The sequence below is a fragment of the Xiphophorus couchianus genome, chromosome 14, assembly GCF_001444195.1.
Source record: "Xiphophorus couchianus chromosome 14, X_couchianus-1.0, whole genome shotgun sequence".
NCBI classification, from domain to species: Eukaryota; Metazoa; Chordata; class Actinopteri; order Cyprinodontiformes; family Poeciliidae; genus Xiphophorus; species Xiphophorus couchianus.
Genome location: NC_040241.1, coordinates 2454188 through 2468499, shown reverse-complemented (window position 1 = coordinate 2468499; position 14312 = coordinate 2454188).

Here is a 14312-nt window from a genome sequence, read left to right as displayed (position 1 = left end):
GTGTTAAGGGTCTGCTGTCTCATTTCACATTTGATCATCTGTTTTTATACTGACTGTGATTGACAGAGAGACGGGGGCAAGAAAGAGACAAGAGGTTTTCGGTTGGCCAGAGGGGGTGTAGTTACGTGTGTGTGTGTGTGTGCGTGCGCTTGTTTGTGTGTTTGTTTAGCTTTCCTATTTTGGACCATTTCCCAACCTTCTGAAGATAGATTGGCCTTATGGGGACCAAAGCACAGCCCTAATGTAGTGGACCTTCTTGTTTGGGGTTATGGGTTGGATTTAGAGGTAAAGCGTGGAGCAGGTTTTGTTTTGGTTAGACTGTTACTAAAATGAATGGAAGTCAATACAAAGTCCTAGTATGGGTAAAAATACAAACTTGTGTGTGTGGGGCCTTGTCTTTAACACATTTTAAGGACCACTTTCCAGACACATGCATTGTGGGGACCCACTGTTCCTTGTGGGGGCCACTGTCTGGTCCTATGGTGGAGAATAGTTTTTGGGTTAGGCTAGGTTATGTTAGGTATGGTTATAGAAATAAATAGAAGTCTGTTCTCTATAGAAGTTAATGCAAAGTACTTGTTAAGATAGAGAAACGTGTGTGTGTGTGTGGTGCCTTGTATTTCATACAATATAAGGAAAATTTTTCCAACAAGTATTATGTTGTGAGGACCCTTTGCTCCTTGTTGGGGCCCAAAGTCCGGACCCCATAAGAACAAGTCCTGTTTTGGGGTCAGTGCTGGACTCTAGAAATGAATATAAAGATAGAAAGATATAGAAAGATATAAAGGCCCTATAAAGATAGAAAGACATACTACAGTATGTGTATGTACTTGTATGTACTACACATAGAGGGCCACTTCACAGCAGCTACAAACAAAGGGAGGTCATTTGTGGAACGTGAGGATATTCTCCTGGTACTCACTGTTTTTGCAGCTCTACTGTGGTCCACTAATCAGATTTATAGGCAAGGTGTGAATTAAGTTTTGGTTGAAGTTGGGGACAGACTGGTAATGGTTAGGGTTAGCAAAAATGTCTGTTAGCCATTAATGTAGTTACTAAAATTAATGGAAGTCAACCTAACATACAAACTTGACTTTGTCAACATACAAAGTTCAGTTTGTATACAACTACAAGGATGTGTGTGTGCAGCCTTGTATTTGATTCATTGTAAGTTCCAGTTTTCCAACGAATACTGAGGACCGACTGCTCCTTTTGGGTCCTAAAGCAGAAGTGCTGCTTTTGGGTTTGGAGTTAGGATTATGACCAAGGTTATGAATTTATGTTATGTTTAGGATTAGACATGTACTGGTAATGGTTAGGGTTAGACTATAGAAATGAATGAAAGTCAGTTAAAAGTCCCCGTGAAGATAGAAAGACGTACTGTGTGCGTTTGTGTGTTTTGGAGGAACTGTAAACGTGTTGTGAGGTCAATTCATGGGTTGGGGACAAATGCGAACATGCAGCGCTGACAGTTTCCATCACAGAGTCCTGATGAGAAGAGACAAGTTGTGTCAGAACACAGAAGAAGCACGTTTCATCATCTGAAAGCAAGAAGGGAGAGAATAATCCACCGAGAGAAAAAAAAATCTGGTAATCACAATTACTCCTGCAGTCCTGCACACTTTGTCAGAAGCAGCGGCGGAGGGGGGCACGGGTCGACCCCGTGTTTAACGGCAGAAACAGCGAAAAGGAGCAGATTTGGATCTGTCAGTCAGAAGCAGCTGGCAGACAGAGACGTCCCCGGCAGAAATGGCAGCCTCAGAGCAATGTCACCCCTGCCATCACAGAAAGAGGGTTTTCTTTCCTCTCCTCCACAGGCAAACACATCCACATCACGCGCTCCGCTGAGCAGAGAAGTTCGGTTTTCTGCTGCGCGTTTCCTACGCCGCTCGCCCGGTTACTGACGATGTCGTCTGAATAAACATGAGGGATTCACAAACTCAACAGACAGAAAGCTAAATGAAGGAGTTAGTTATCACATATTGCTAGAATTATGGCAACACAAAGCTGCCATAATTGTGGCTTGCCAAAGTGATATGTTGGCAAGCTTCCCCTTTAAATCCAGGTACGACGTGGCATATGTACCTGGATGGTGTGTTTTTGTTGCCTTCCTCCTATAAATGCTGCAGCTTGCAGTCAAAGTAAGCTCACCTGTTTGGATGCGGTGATCCGACACAAATGCAAAGCTTTCCCACTAGACGTTTTTAAAGAGAACTTTTCAAGACTAGTGAAGGATTCATCATCCTTGTTCCAAGCCCACATATCTAAAATAACAACTTCCTGTCTGTGCCCCCCCCTCTGTTCCCCAACACTTGAAGCTGTCGCCTTCATAAACATTGTAAGTTTTGAGAGTTGGAACTTAATGATGCTCTTGTGATCTTGAGTTGTTCATTTATGTTTCTATTTTGGTCATTTCTTCGTTTATTTACACAGCTCTTAACGTTTTAGTTTATGTCTTGTCCGTGTTCATTTGTTCTCACCGTTTTGTGGTTTGGACTTGTTTTCTTAAATGAGTGTTTTTTTGTTAAAATTAGTTTCATATTTCTCCGTTGCCTCTGTTGCTTCGCCTTCCCTGCAGCTGCTGTCCATCTCCTCATTCTCCCTCAGCTGTGCTCTATTCCCTCCTGATTAGTCCCTCTGGTTCTTTCTCCACTCCTTCCTCAGCACATATACTGTAGCTCCTGTTCTTCATTGTTCTCCACCTGCTACCTTCCCCTGTTATTTTCTCCATTAGTTCTCTGTTCTCATATCAGCTTCCTGTGTGCCCTCCTGGTCAATGTACCTGCCTGATCCCCGAGTTTCATTCCCCTTTTTTGATTGTTTATTGTTGCTCTGCTCGTTGTCTTCTCCACTCTGTCTGTGCTCCATATGGTGACAGGAGCCACTTCTTAGAGTCAGAAAAGACACCAAACTGCAGAGGCAGAACTTTAAATGTTGTCTGTTGGGCCTAGTTTATCATCGAACAAACTTTTTTCAAATAAGAAAAAAGGTAAAAGACACTCAGATTGTTCACGAAGAGAAACATTTTGTATGCAAAAGCAAAAGATTTGACTTGGTTTTGCACCTTCTGGAGATTCACATGTTCCTTGTTAGCAATACCATATATTTAGTATATAATTTTTAAAGTACCTTTTGAAAACAACCTTTAAACATTGTTTCCAGTACGCTCACATTCATGTAATAAAAATATTTTATTGGTCTGATGCTGTTTCCTAATCTTAGTTGTCAGATTGTCATTTGTAAGTGGAAACAGAATTCTTGAAAACATCCGTCTGTCTGGACGCAACATGTTTCACTTACTGAGGCAAATAAACTTCTTCAAAATACTAAAGTTTTTAGAGCAGTTCCATATATTCACTGTAAATATCAAAAGTTGCCTTTAGTTGGGTTTGCAACTCTTAAAAAATAGTTAGCTATGAGTTGAAAAATGTACATATCATAACACATGGAATTTATTTGTACCTCTGATACATATGTAAAAATGCATATTTTACTCTGCTGTAAATATGTAAAACAATTATTTGGGGAAAAGTACCTTATGGCCACTGAAGTATGGTGAAGGATCTGTGATGCTGTGGGCCTGTTTCTCTTTAAAGTTGTTTGTAGACTTATAAGGGCGTATGACATCATAAAACTCTCAGTAAACTGGAAGTAGATCATTGGATCGTCATTGGGCCATAATCTGGACATTGATTCAAACATACGGTCAAACCAACACAGAAATAGTTCTCCAAAGATGAAATGTTCTTTAAGACCACATGAAAAAATTATAAGCATATAATCATTTCTATGTTTTCTTTAACATTTTTAGGTTGCCAAAAAACATCGTCCACTTCTTTTTGTAGAACTTCTGTCTTGAGATTCAATAGCAAAAATATTCTACAACAAAATGCTTATTTCCGGAGGACCGAGTTCTTTTTAGTTGACCTCGTCATTAAACCCGATAACCTGCAAAGTCTGACCTCCTCCCAAGAACTCTTGTCTTCTTTATTGTAAAAACAGAAATGAATGTTAGAGGTGGTTTTCTACGAATTCAACAAATGTGGAAAAATGAATATTTTCCAGAAGCTACTCATGGTGTACAACCATCAGCAAACTCTAGTTACTGTAAGGAACAGTGACCTTTCCCTGGGTCACTGGTAAACAGTTTGTAAATTTTAATAAAATGCTGGGAGTCAGTCACTGTTTGTAGGCTAATACTTCCATTTCAAAGACAAACAGGCAATTATTTGGAGCGTTATTGTTTTAGCATGAACATCACAGCAAACTGTCTTCATGTGACAGTGAGAGAGCCTATAGGACGACGAGGACAACAATGAGTCGTGGCTGTTCTTTCTAAGGATTTTTATGATTCCAGCTACATGCTGAGGTTGACTGACAACAAAATGACTTCAGTTCCGATGAGTAATGGAGACGATTACGAAGAAAGCCCGCAAAATGTGTACTGTCAAGAGAAATTACATGAGACTTATTCAGCTCATGCCAAGAAGTGGCTCGGCTCTCTGGAACATCTGCACTCTAGAAATCTATTTTGCTTGGAGTGATTAGGAAATTGCAAATAACTAAGAAACTTCTACTTCACCATCATCTACACCGTTAATTCCTTCCCTAAGCTGCGAATCTTGATTATCTGTTAATCCTCCTGAGATCAGGTGTTGTAGACCCACAAATCCTCCAACTTAGATCAGTCTCTTTAGGGCCGCTATCCCTGAATTAGTCAACAATCCTGTTACCAAATCCTGCTGTTGATTGGTTATTTTATCACCCTGTTCACCAGTGATTTGGCTGTGAGAAAAATCAACCAAACAGGTGAAAAAGGTCAACAGGACCTTTGTAGTATGACACAGAAACAGGACAACATCTTAGCTAGCCTGCTTAGCATCTGGAATCTGTGTCTTTGTTCAAAACCAGATTATAAAAATTTCTGATTAGCCGGCATGTTAGCATGATGATAGCTGAGGTGATTTCTGAGACGGAGCTAACTTAAGAAGAAACGATTGAGTGTATTTTTATTGGTTTGATGTAACATATATAAAACCCAACATGTATTTTTCTTTAGTTGGAAGTGCAAAATTGTCATAATTAACAGAAATAAAGGCAGGGATGCATCTCTGTGTAACCATATAATATCTTTCACTTCATGAATTCAGTTACTGAAAAGAATGAACCTTTTAATAGTAATCTAACTTATTGAATGTGACTGAAATAAATGACTGGTTAATATATAGTCATTTAGTACAAACACTTTAACAATAAAAAAGAAGCCCATCATGCTGAAAGAAAAATAAAAGCATATGGATCACAATTTGTTTTTTCAAATGTACCATAAAACGGACACAATAATAAAATGTGTGGAGAAGAGCTGCAAGAGAAGGTGCCACAAATCTAGCCTTGCCAAAATATGAACCAGGGATTATTGATGATTGTTTTGCAGCATTTCAAATGGCCACTTTGAAATACTTGAATTACTCTGCATAATCTGTATTCCCAAAATAAATTCTAATGAACTTTTATGTTCTCTTATTATACCTCAACAGCAAAATCTGTTGAGATTTAAAGTACCATTTTATATATGTATGTATATATAAATGTATATATACAGTATATATACACAGTATATTCAGAAATGCAGGATGTTTCCATGCGCTCACTTACTGTCTCTTCTCACTACTAAGCGGATACGAAAAAATCAACTCTTGAGCGGTGAAGTGGAACCTTTTTTTTTGTTTTCACACGTTTCAACAAAGGTGCTAAAAATCCTTTTCATTTTTTTTCAATTTCCTGCCACTACAAATTGAAATGGAGAAGGTTTCTTTTTCCACGAAGTCCACAATATTTCTGCCTTTCACTGTTTGCTGATGACCTTTAATCAAAACAGCACAGCAACTTAAATATCACACACTGGGCTGAAACCATCGTCGGGAATCGAAGTGTTTTTGCTTCTTGGAAAGACTTTGCCCCATGAGGTCCATCTGTCTGTCGGTCTTGTATGACTTCTGGCCTTTGCCGTTCTCATCTTCCATAACTGCACCTGTATAATTACACTGCAGCCGCTGACTGAGGTCAGAGTTTGATGCTCTTAAGCTTGGCCCTATTCATCCCCAAAGGACATTGATTCCTCTGACCTATGTGTGACTGCTTATCCTCCGGACCGAGCTACACCAAGCTCCTTGCGGCATGCTCCAGTAAGCAGCTAATTTCCCAGGGCTCAGTACACCAGGCTATTAGCGCCGAGGCCTAAAAACTAGCTGCCACAGGAAGCCGAGTTTCTGAGATCTACAACCAGGCTGGTGGGAGCAGAGAGGAGAGCTGTGACATGCTCAGACCTTGCGATGGTTATTCATGCATGCAGTGGTGTCGTCCTAAATCTCTGCTTTCTCCCTAACAGGGTGACGCCGCCTGGTGGGTCTGGTCGTGAAGCAGCTGTTCCCACAAGCTTGTACTCGCTGCTTTACAAAACGAGCTGATCTGTGTTCTCATGATTCTCAACATTTGCAGCGATGCACACCGCTCCAAGAGCAGGAAGCGGACCACAGCACCGGGTGCCTGTGTAAAAAAAGAAAAAACATTCATCATGGTCTCTTGGCTCATGTTCTGCTCATTCTGAACCTTTTGTTGAATTTCTTGGTGGCACATTTGCCAAAGACAAAAGACGAACCCTACAACTGCCAAAATCTGACGCCTTTCCGTTTTTTGTTTCCATGTTGTGAAGAAAGAAGTTGTGCTTGGTGTCTTCTTCAAAGGTTGTTTGTGAAGGGAAGTTGCTCAAAGGCGAAGCAGCTGCGTTTCCATTGATTTTATAATTGTACAATTTGACATTTCGAAAATAAATGTGCTTAATGGAAACGCGCTGATTTTGGAAAATCTCATATCCAACTCGGTTTATTTTGCAAAACTGCAATAGAAATCTGGTTTTTCACGTCGTACGAGTCGCATGATCAGCAAACGCACGTTGCCGCTGGCGCAAGCCGTGAAGAAGAAGAAGAAGACAGGAAACAGGATGATGGGTTTTTAATGACTCATCGCGTGAGCCAAGTGATCCAAACTGACCCGAGTGTTTTTTTGGGTGTTGTGTCTTATTTCATGGAGCCACCGCCAATTGCAAAACTGTGTCTTTTCAACATGAGCTAAATATCTACGAAGCCTTGCGTACATTTGTAAATCGAAACATAGCTACTGTGAAAGCATCTGACAGTATAACAAATGTTCTCCAGCCGAACTGGGTTGACTGGACCATCAGGTGTGAAAACATCCTAAAAATGTTTTTGAAAAACCAGAAGATTCATCTGTTGCATTAGCTTGTTTCGTTTTGCATGTGATTATGGAGATATGTTCAGATTAAACCTGGCTGGTTGCCTGAATGTCCACAGTTAGCCAACGTTTTCATTACTGCTGTAGATGTTAAATCCCAACATCGCCCTTTTTTTTTTGCACCTGAATTTGCTTTAATCGATACCTGAGCCCTTTTGTGACGTTCATTAATCCCCTGAATGCATCATTGGCCAGCGAGGGGAGAAACTCTGGCCTCCAAATAAATCCGCAGTATGCAACCTGGGAGCAGTCAGTGACCTTGACCAGAAAGCCCCATCCATAAAGCTCGCAGCACAGTGGCACCATAAGCTGATTCTTAACCTCGTCTCCAGCCTTTCCTCTGTGTGCCCTCCAGCCCAGGCAGTTATGATGCCGAGTGCCAGAGGCTGCTGTGCATCTCAAATACACACGTCGCCAGTTTATATTGTAGGTTTTATGTAGCAACTGTTCTCAGAGTGTGGCGGCGCGATCACTCCGGTATCCTCCCCCCACCACTGCTCTCTGGCTTTACTCCGGCGCAGAGCCTCTGAGGAGACAAATTAAAGAAGCGGTGAGGAACGAGGCGCCAGATCCCACACCTCCGGGGTTCCCCGCTTGTTGACAAAACTGTTTTGGCAAAAATATTTGTTGCTTCCCTTAATGTGCCTGTTTAAGGAGCGCTGTGTGTGGAGGGACGAGGAGAGACTGTGGCTCAGTTATCTCATAGTGACCTAAATTCACAGCGGATGCCTTATTCTGTTATTCTGGTACCCAGGGGGAAGAGCGTGATTAGCATGATTAGTCTATCTTTGTCTAATCCTGCTGGGTGAGTGTTAGCACACAGTATTCATGTGATTGTTTTTTTCTCTGTCCCATTTCTGTATATGACATTACAGTTGTTGCCTTCATTAAACTTGGCCTTTTATGCTAACAAATGATGTGGGCAGAATGTAACTTTTATTTTAAAAAAGTATATATATTCCTTTACATATTTGTTAAAACTGTCACCATGTCATGACAATTTGGCATGAGACAGACAATTGAGCTACTCTGCTAACTAGAAACAACCAATCAGAGCCAGGAGGCGGGGCTTAGCGCTGCTCATCCACCCCCTAATGCCTGCTATGCAGTTAGCAGAGCCTGTCATGAATGCTAGTTAGCATGACGACCGATCAACAGTTTTTCTGTAACAGAAAGTCGCTTCTCTGTCATTAGCACATTTAGTAGCGAGTGCACATAAATAATTGACAGCGCTAAGCCCCTCCTCCTGGCTCTAATTGGTTGTTTTTGGTCAGGAGCGGTTCATTTCTTCAGACAGCAGTAGCACTTTAGAGTGCAAGTGGAGGAGATTGATATTTTCACTGATTATCTGTCTCATATCACACCGTCATGACATGCTGACAGTTTTAACAAATACGTAAAAAATGTTTTTTTGTTGTTTTTTTTTTTACAAAAAAAAAATTCCACCTCCCATCTCTAACACACGGGATGTGTTAAAGGTGCATCCCGTGAATCTTTAACACGGGATGCACCTTCAAACAGCGGATCTCTTGGCACTAGCCGTTTAACACTGGCTAACTGGCTAATCCTCTGGAAAGGTGCCTGTTTGTGGCAGCAGAGGACTAAAGACCCATCCGGGGTCCAGAAGCTGTGAGCCGGTGCCATCAGGGGTTTTTAACTGACCTCAGAGACGCTTCCTCCAATCCTCAATGATCCTTGGGATGAGCCTGAAAAACGCTGCTCCAAGGAGATGTTCCTGCCCAGGTACGCCAAAGGCAGCCAGTCATGCAGGCAACAGCTGAGCATCAGCACTTTTAAAAAGACACAGGAGAGAGTGGGAGGCGGGAGACAGGACCACCATCACTGGTTGGGGGGGGAAGAAGAAGAAAGCACTGGAGAACACATTATATCTCCCCTTCCAGTCCACTAACTCCCACTTAAGGCTACCATTTGGCATGGGGATAGTGCTGTTTGCCGTTTCCTCTGAGAGCGTGTGAAGAATTTCTTTCATCTCGCCACCGTTTCCAATCTTGGAGCCGTTCCCAGCGCCAAGCACGCGGAAGGCTCCGGCTCTGCTGATTTCTCTCCGCCGGTGATGGAGGCCGCGCTGAAAGTCCCATCGCTCTTCGGCTGATTGTTCATTCTAATGTGATGACACAGCGAATGGTACGGCCATGCTTCTTTATTAGCTGGAGTCGTAGAGCGGCTAAGAGGGAGAGTGCATAACATGTTCGATTGAAGAAAGGTAAAGGAGCTGACGTGAATTATGCATGGAGGCTTCGCCGGCTCATTGTTTTGTTTGCTTTGCGGCATTTACAAACAAAACATGTTTAAGTTATTAGCTTTTTGGCCCCATCACTGCTAATGTAGTTATTCTAAAGCAGCTGACTATATTTTGATTATAATTAAAGTTTAAATTACACTTTGTTGAATGGATTCATTTGCATTCCTTTGTGTAGATGTCATGCTTTGACGTGAAAGCTTGGAGAAAACGTGGCACAATTCTTGGAATCAGAAAAGCAGTGGCTGTTTAAAATGTGAATAATTTAAATGAATCAATTACAGATCCCGCTATGATCCTTAATCTAGCAGGTTAAATTAATTATATTGGGTGCAGCTAGTTACTGAACTTCCTTCTCCACCCTCGGGTTTAATAAACGCGTGCCATTAGATGGCATCTTGATTTTTCTCTTCACAGACTGAACTCCTTTGACATGACGGTGGCTCCAAACAGCAAAATGTACAGTGAAGAGAAATATGGCTTCAATAGCTGCACTGGATTTGGGTTCAGTGGCTCCCAAAGGTTTTTCCAATAGTTTCTGCGACTGTACGATATGAATACACAATTTATCTGAAGCCAGTTTTCTCTATATATCTGAATATAATATGTAACGCTACATGAGGGACTTATGTAAAAAAAAGAAGAGAGAGAGAGAGAAACCCCCATGGTGTTCTGTGAATATGGCTAACAGGACAAACTGAAGACCACCTGAAGAACACGACGATCATTCTGGGCTGTTCTCTGACTGAGGCAGCAGACCGCAGTGACGCCACGGACAGCAGCTAATGAGGAACTCTGTCAGCGTTGGTGTCAGACATGATGAGCAGAGGAAATAGAGTCAAAGTGAAAGCAGACCGAAATGGAGTTTCTGCTTCAAATGGTCTGCCTGACTGAAATGACCCACCTCTTTGCTGATATCAAATGGCCCCCACTTGTTTCACTTATTTCTTTTTTTTGTTTTTGTTTTTCCCTTTTTGCCAGCAGCGTTGGCAGCAGGCCACTCTTTAGGATAACACATGGCGGTGTAGCTGATAAAGAGCGGCTCTGTCGGTCAAAGCCGATCCCTTGTCATCTGGACAATAAGCCGGACGGCGCTTTCTGAGCACAGCGTGGTCTGGGAGTCCAACCAACTTTCATTAGGGCTGCCGATCCAAGGCCGATTTACACTCGGTATGTTCGGTCGATGCTATTAGCCGAGGAGAAGCATTAAAAATAGGAAGTGCTCTGCTGACCTGTAATAAAAACACAGAAATTCAAATCCAGCTGGCAAACAAAGGGAGGCACTAAGGCTACGGGTGTTCGGTTGAGCCCAATTGGAGCAAACGGCTATCAACCTGACCGTTGATATGTTTAACAGGGTTTTTACGTTCTGAAAATGATCAAATCATCTAACACAAACTACAAGTAAGTGGAAGCTTGGAGGCGGATTGTATGGCTGGAATTAATCTATTTGCAACAAACTATAATTTTCCTTGTCGTCAAGCAGATCTCAAGCTAACGAAACTCCCATTGGTCATAAGAGAGACCCGATAGTAGAAACTTAACTTACATCTGGCTCGTCCCTCTCATCCAAGAACATTCAAATTGTTTTTGAACTGACATTGTTGGAGGATTTCTTTATTAGAACTTGCATTTATTAAGTTTAAGATTATTTTTAGATGGTTGAGTTATACAAAGCTCAATGAGGGGACTTGATAACAACTGTTTCTGGAAGAAAACCCAGAATCTTTGAACCCAATTCATAGAGTTCAAAGCCAAGGCTACTAAATCCTCAGGAAATGTATGTAATCTTTTGGGTTTTGGAGAAATTAATAAATAAGTAGTAGACCCATTCGTCTGTCATTATTGTGACATTTAGCAAGTTGTATTAGTCATTTTAATTGACCTACAGCCAGAGAACTTTGGTCTGTTTCAAAATCAGACAGTGAGGAAAAAAGGTGGATGTCTGTTTATTTAACATTTGACAGAGAGAAATAATTCTATAAAACTTGCGCAAATTCAAATGTGATGAATTCCATTGAGAATTAGACAGTTTGTACTTTTCTTTTTACCATCTCAGTCTCTGCCCAAACAGCAGAGGACGAGTCCTAAAACTGTCCACTTTCACCTGATCAATCTTTTGCTGCTGTGTTTGCGCCACTTATCCCCATGGAAACAGAGGAAACAAGAAGACAGTTCATTTTAGTTATACTGCATACAGTTATACTCATACATTTACATTTCAGTTTTCTGGGTTGTTTTCTAGAGAATATGACATCAAAATGCACTTTTTAAAAAAGATCAAGCCTAAATGTAGGGCTGAAACAGTTAAACAGATTAATCAACATGAATCAATTATTAAAATAATCATGAAGTCATTTAGTAATGGATTAATCGTTTATATTTTCTAGAGAATATGACATAACAGTATTGAAGAAAGAATTAAGGAAGACAGTAGGACTGAAACGAACAAAGCTTACGTGCTTAAATGAAAAAATCTGCCAGTTTTATTGATTGTCAGAATAATTAATAGAATATTTGACAACGTTAGTTGCAGCTTTAGACAACAGAAACATCTCAACCACCTTGATTTACACATTTACTAAATGAAGTTTTGTTGACAGGTCAACGTCATCGGTCTTGTGGTTTCATCGTTGTCGTCTTAGAAAGTTCAAATAGTTCCCATGTTCAGCATCTGACCAGGGAGTTAATATTCCTTCAGCGTTGCTCATAACTTGCTGAATTCATCTTACGTTTCGGACTAACTTGGTGGTGCTTCCCGATCTCACACAACCCCAACACATCAGCAATCCAGCTCTGTGTTTCATTGCAGGAACCTTTTACTTCTCTCCAAATGCAGTGCTTGTGGTTGTGGCCGTAAAGTTCAGTTTTGGTCCTCTCACTGCCAAGAACTTTGTTCCGGACGTTTTTGGTTTGTCTCTTTGTTGTCTGGCAGAGTAAGGGTGTCCTTCTGGCAACTTTGATCTTGACGTGCCACCTCTACTCTGCCTCTTCAAACAACTGCACTGCTTTTTTTTTCCCAGCTGAAAGTTGTTTGTAATTTTTTTACAGAACTTTGCGTTGGTCTGCCAGTCCATTGCTTGGTTTCAACATAGTTCTCTCTTCCTGATTGAGTTGTTCCATTGGCAGATTATTATTATCTGTTGTAACAGGACATATTTTCACATATGTGAAATAATCTGCCAGTGGAACTAGTATTTTCATCAATATTAAGAATTTATTGGTTTAAAACAAACTCCTCTATCTCGATGAAAAGTTACTCTAAAGTTAGTTTTCTTATTTCTTATGTCAGAGAGAAACCAGACCAAAAATACTTGGTAGGATGACATGAAAGTGATTCTCCTTTATGTCTCACCGTCACATTGTGTTTCTCAGAGGCCCTGTTTCTGAGAAAAAACGCTCGTCTCCGTGGTGATTATCAAACAGATCCATCAGTCAAATCTGAGTCAGTCTTGATTGTTGTTTTCCACTGAAGTCAGCCTCCAAGAAAACAAACTAAGTGTTCCACAAAAAGACACGCGTAGACCGAGTGCATCACGCACCAAACGCCATCAAACAACCGGCAGCTTGTTATCATGATCTGATTCCAAAACAATAGAGATTTCATGCCTTTTAAATATCAGTATAAGTCATTCCCGTTGGATGTCTTGCAGCACTCCGATTTAATATTCTCCACATATAGAGCTGGCTAATTTGATAAGCTTTTACTCGCGAGTAATCCATTTCATTGTTGGAGGACCCTGTGAGCTTGTTGTTTTTCCTCTTTCTCTCCATTGCGCTAATTAAAACTAATTGAATTGAATTGATGGTAGAGAGCCCCTGAATCACTGTGCTACCATCTCAGTCCCGCTCATCCCTGAAATGAGACAAATCAAGTGTGCCTTGTAATCAGACAGCAAAATAAAAGTTGACACACACACACACACGGGGGTAGGTTGGTTCCCTTGTTTGCTGTGAGCACATGGTCACAGTTTTAGCAACGTGAACTTGGCAGGCAGGCCGAGTTCGAAGAATGAAACTGATGCAGTTTGGTTACTTTGGAGCATTTGTAGGTTTGAATCACTGTTTGAGACGTTCACATTTTAATTTGCTCCTGCTTCACAAAGGTAGGAGCGTGAACGCAGCAAGTCCAGGAAACATCCACGATCCGTTCTCATCAGACACCTTAAGGGGACGGTGCTATGGATTTTTCACGCCATTTTATAGCATAATCAAGTAACTCTGTTACCTTCTATTGTCATAAAAATACCGTGTTAAATATGACTGAATAGAAATTTCACTTTGTAATTAAATGCCTTGAAATTGGGTCTCTGTCTCTTTAAAAACTCCTGCTCGTTCTGAAGCTCCGCCTTCAGGAACTCGTCACAACACGAGTCTTGTCTTGGTGTAAACAAAGGTTATGCAAACCAAGGTTAAGATGACATGGTTACATCATTTTTGTCAATAAACACAATCAATATGCAAACAGTAAACACAAAACAACCGAAGCTACAACATTATAATTAGAAATCGTATAAGAAATCATGGAAACTAATTTAATCTTTCATCCAAATGCACAATCACTGGCAGTGGCATGGTGGGATATGGAGACTGCACGCATTATTCTAAAATGTTGACAGATTTGACGAGTTATGACTCAATTCTTTAAGAGATATTTGACTTCCCAATTCAACTCCTTGTGATGCATTTGTGAACAAACGGAGCTCAAAACCTCCCAAATAAAGTTTGAGCCCGTAGCGTC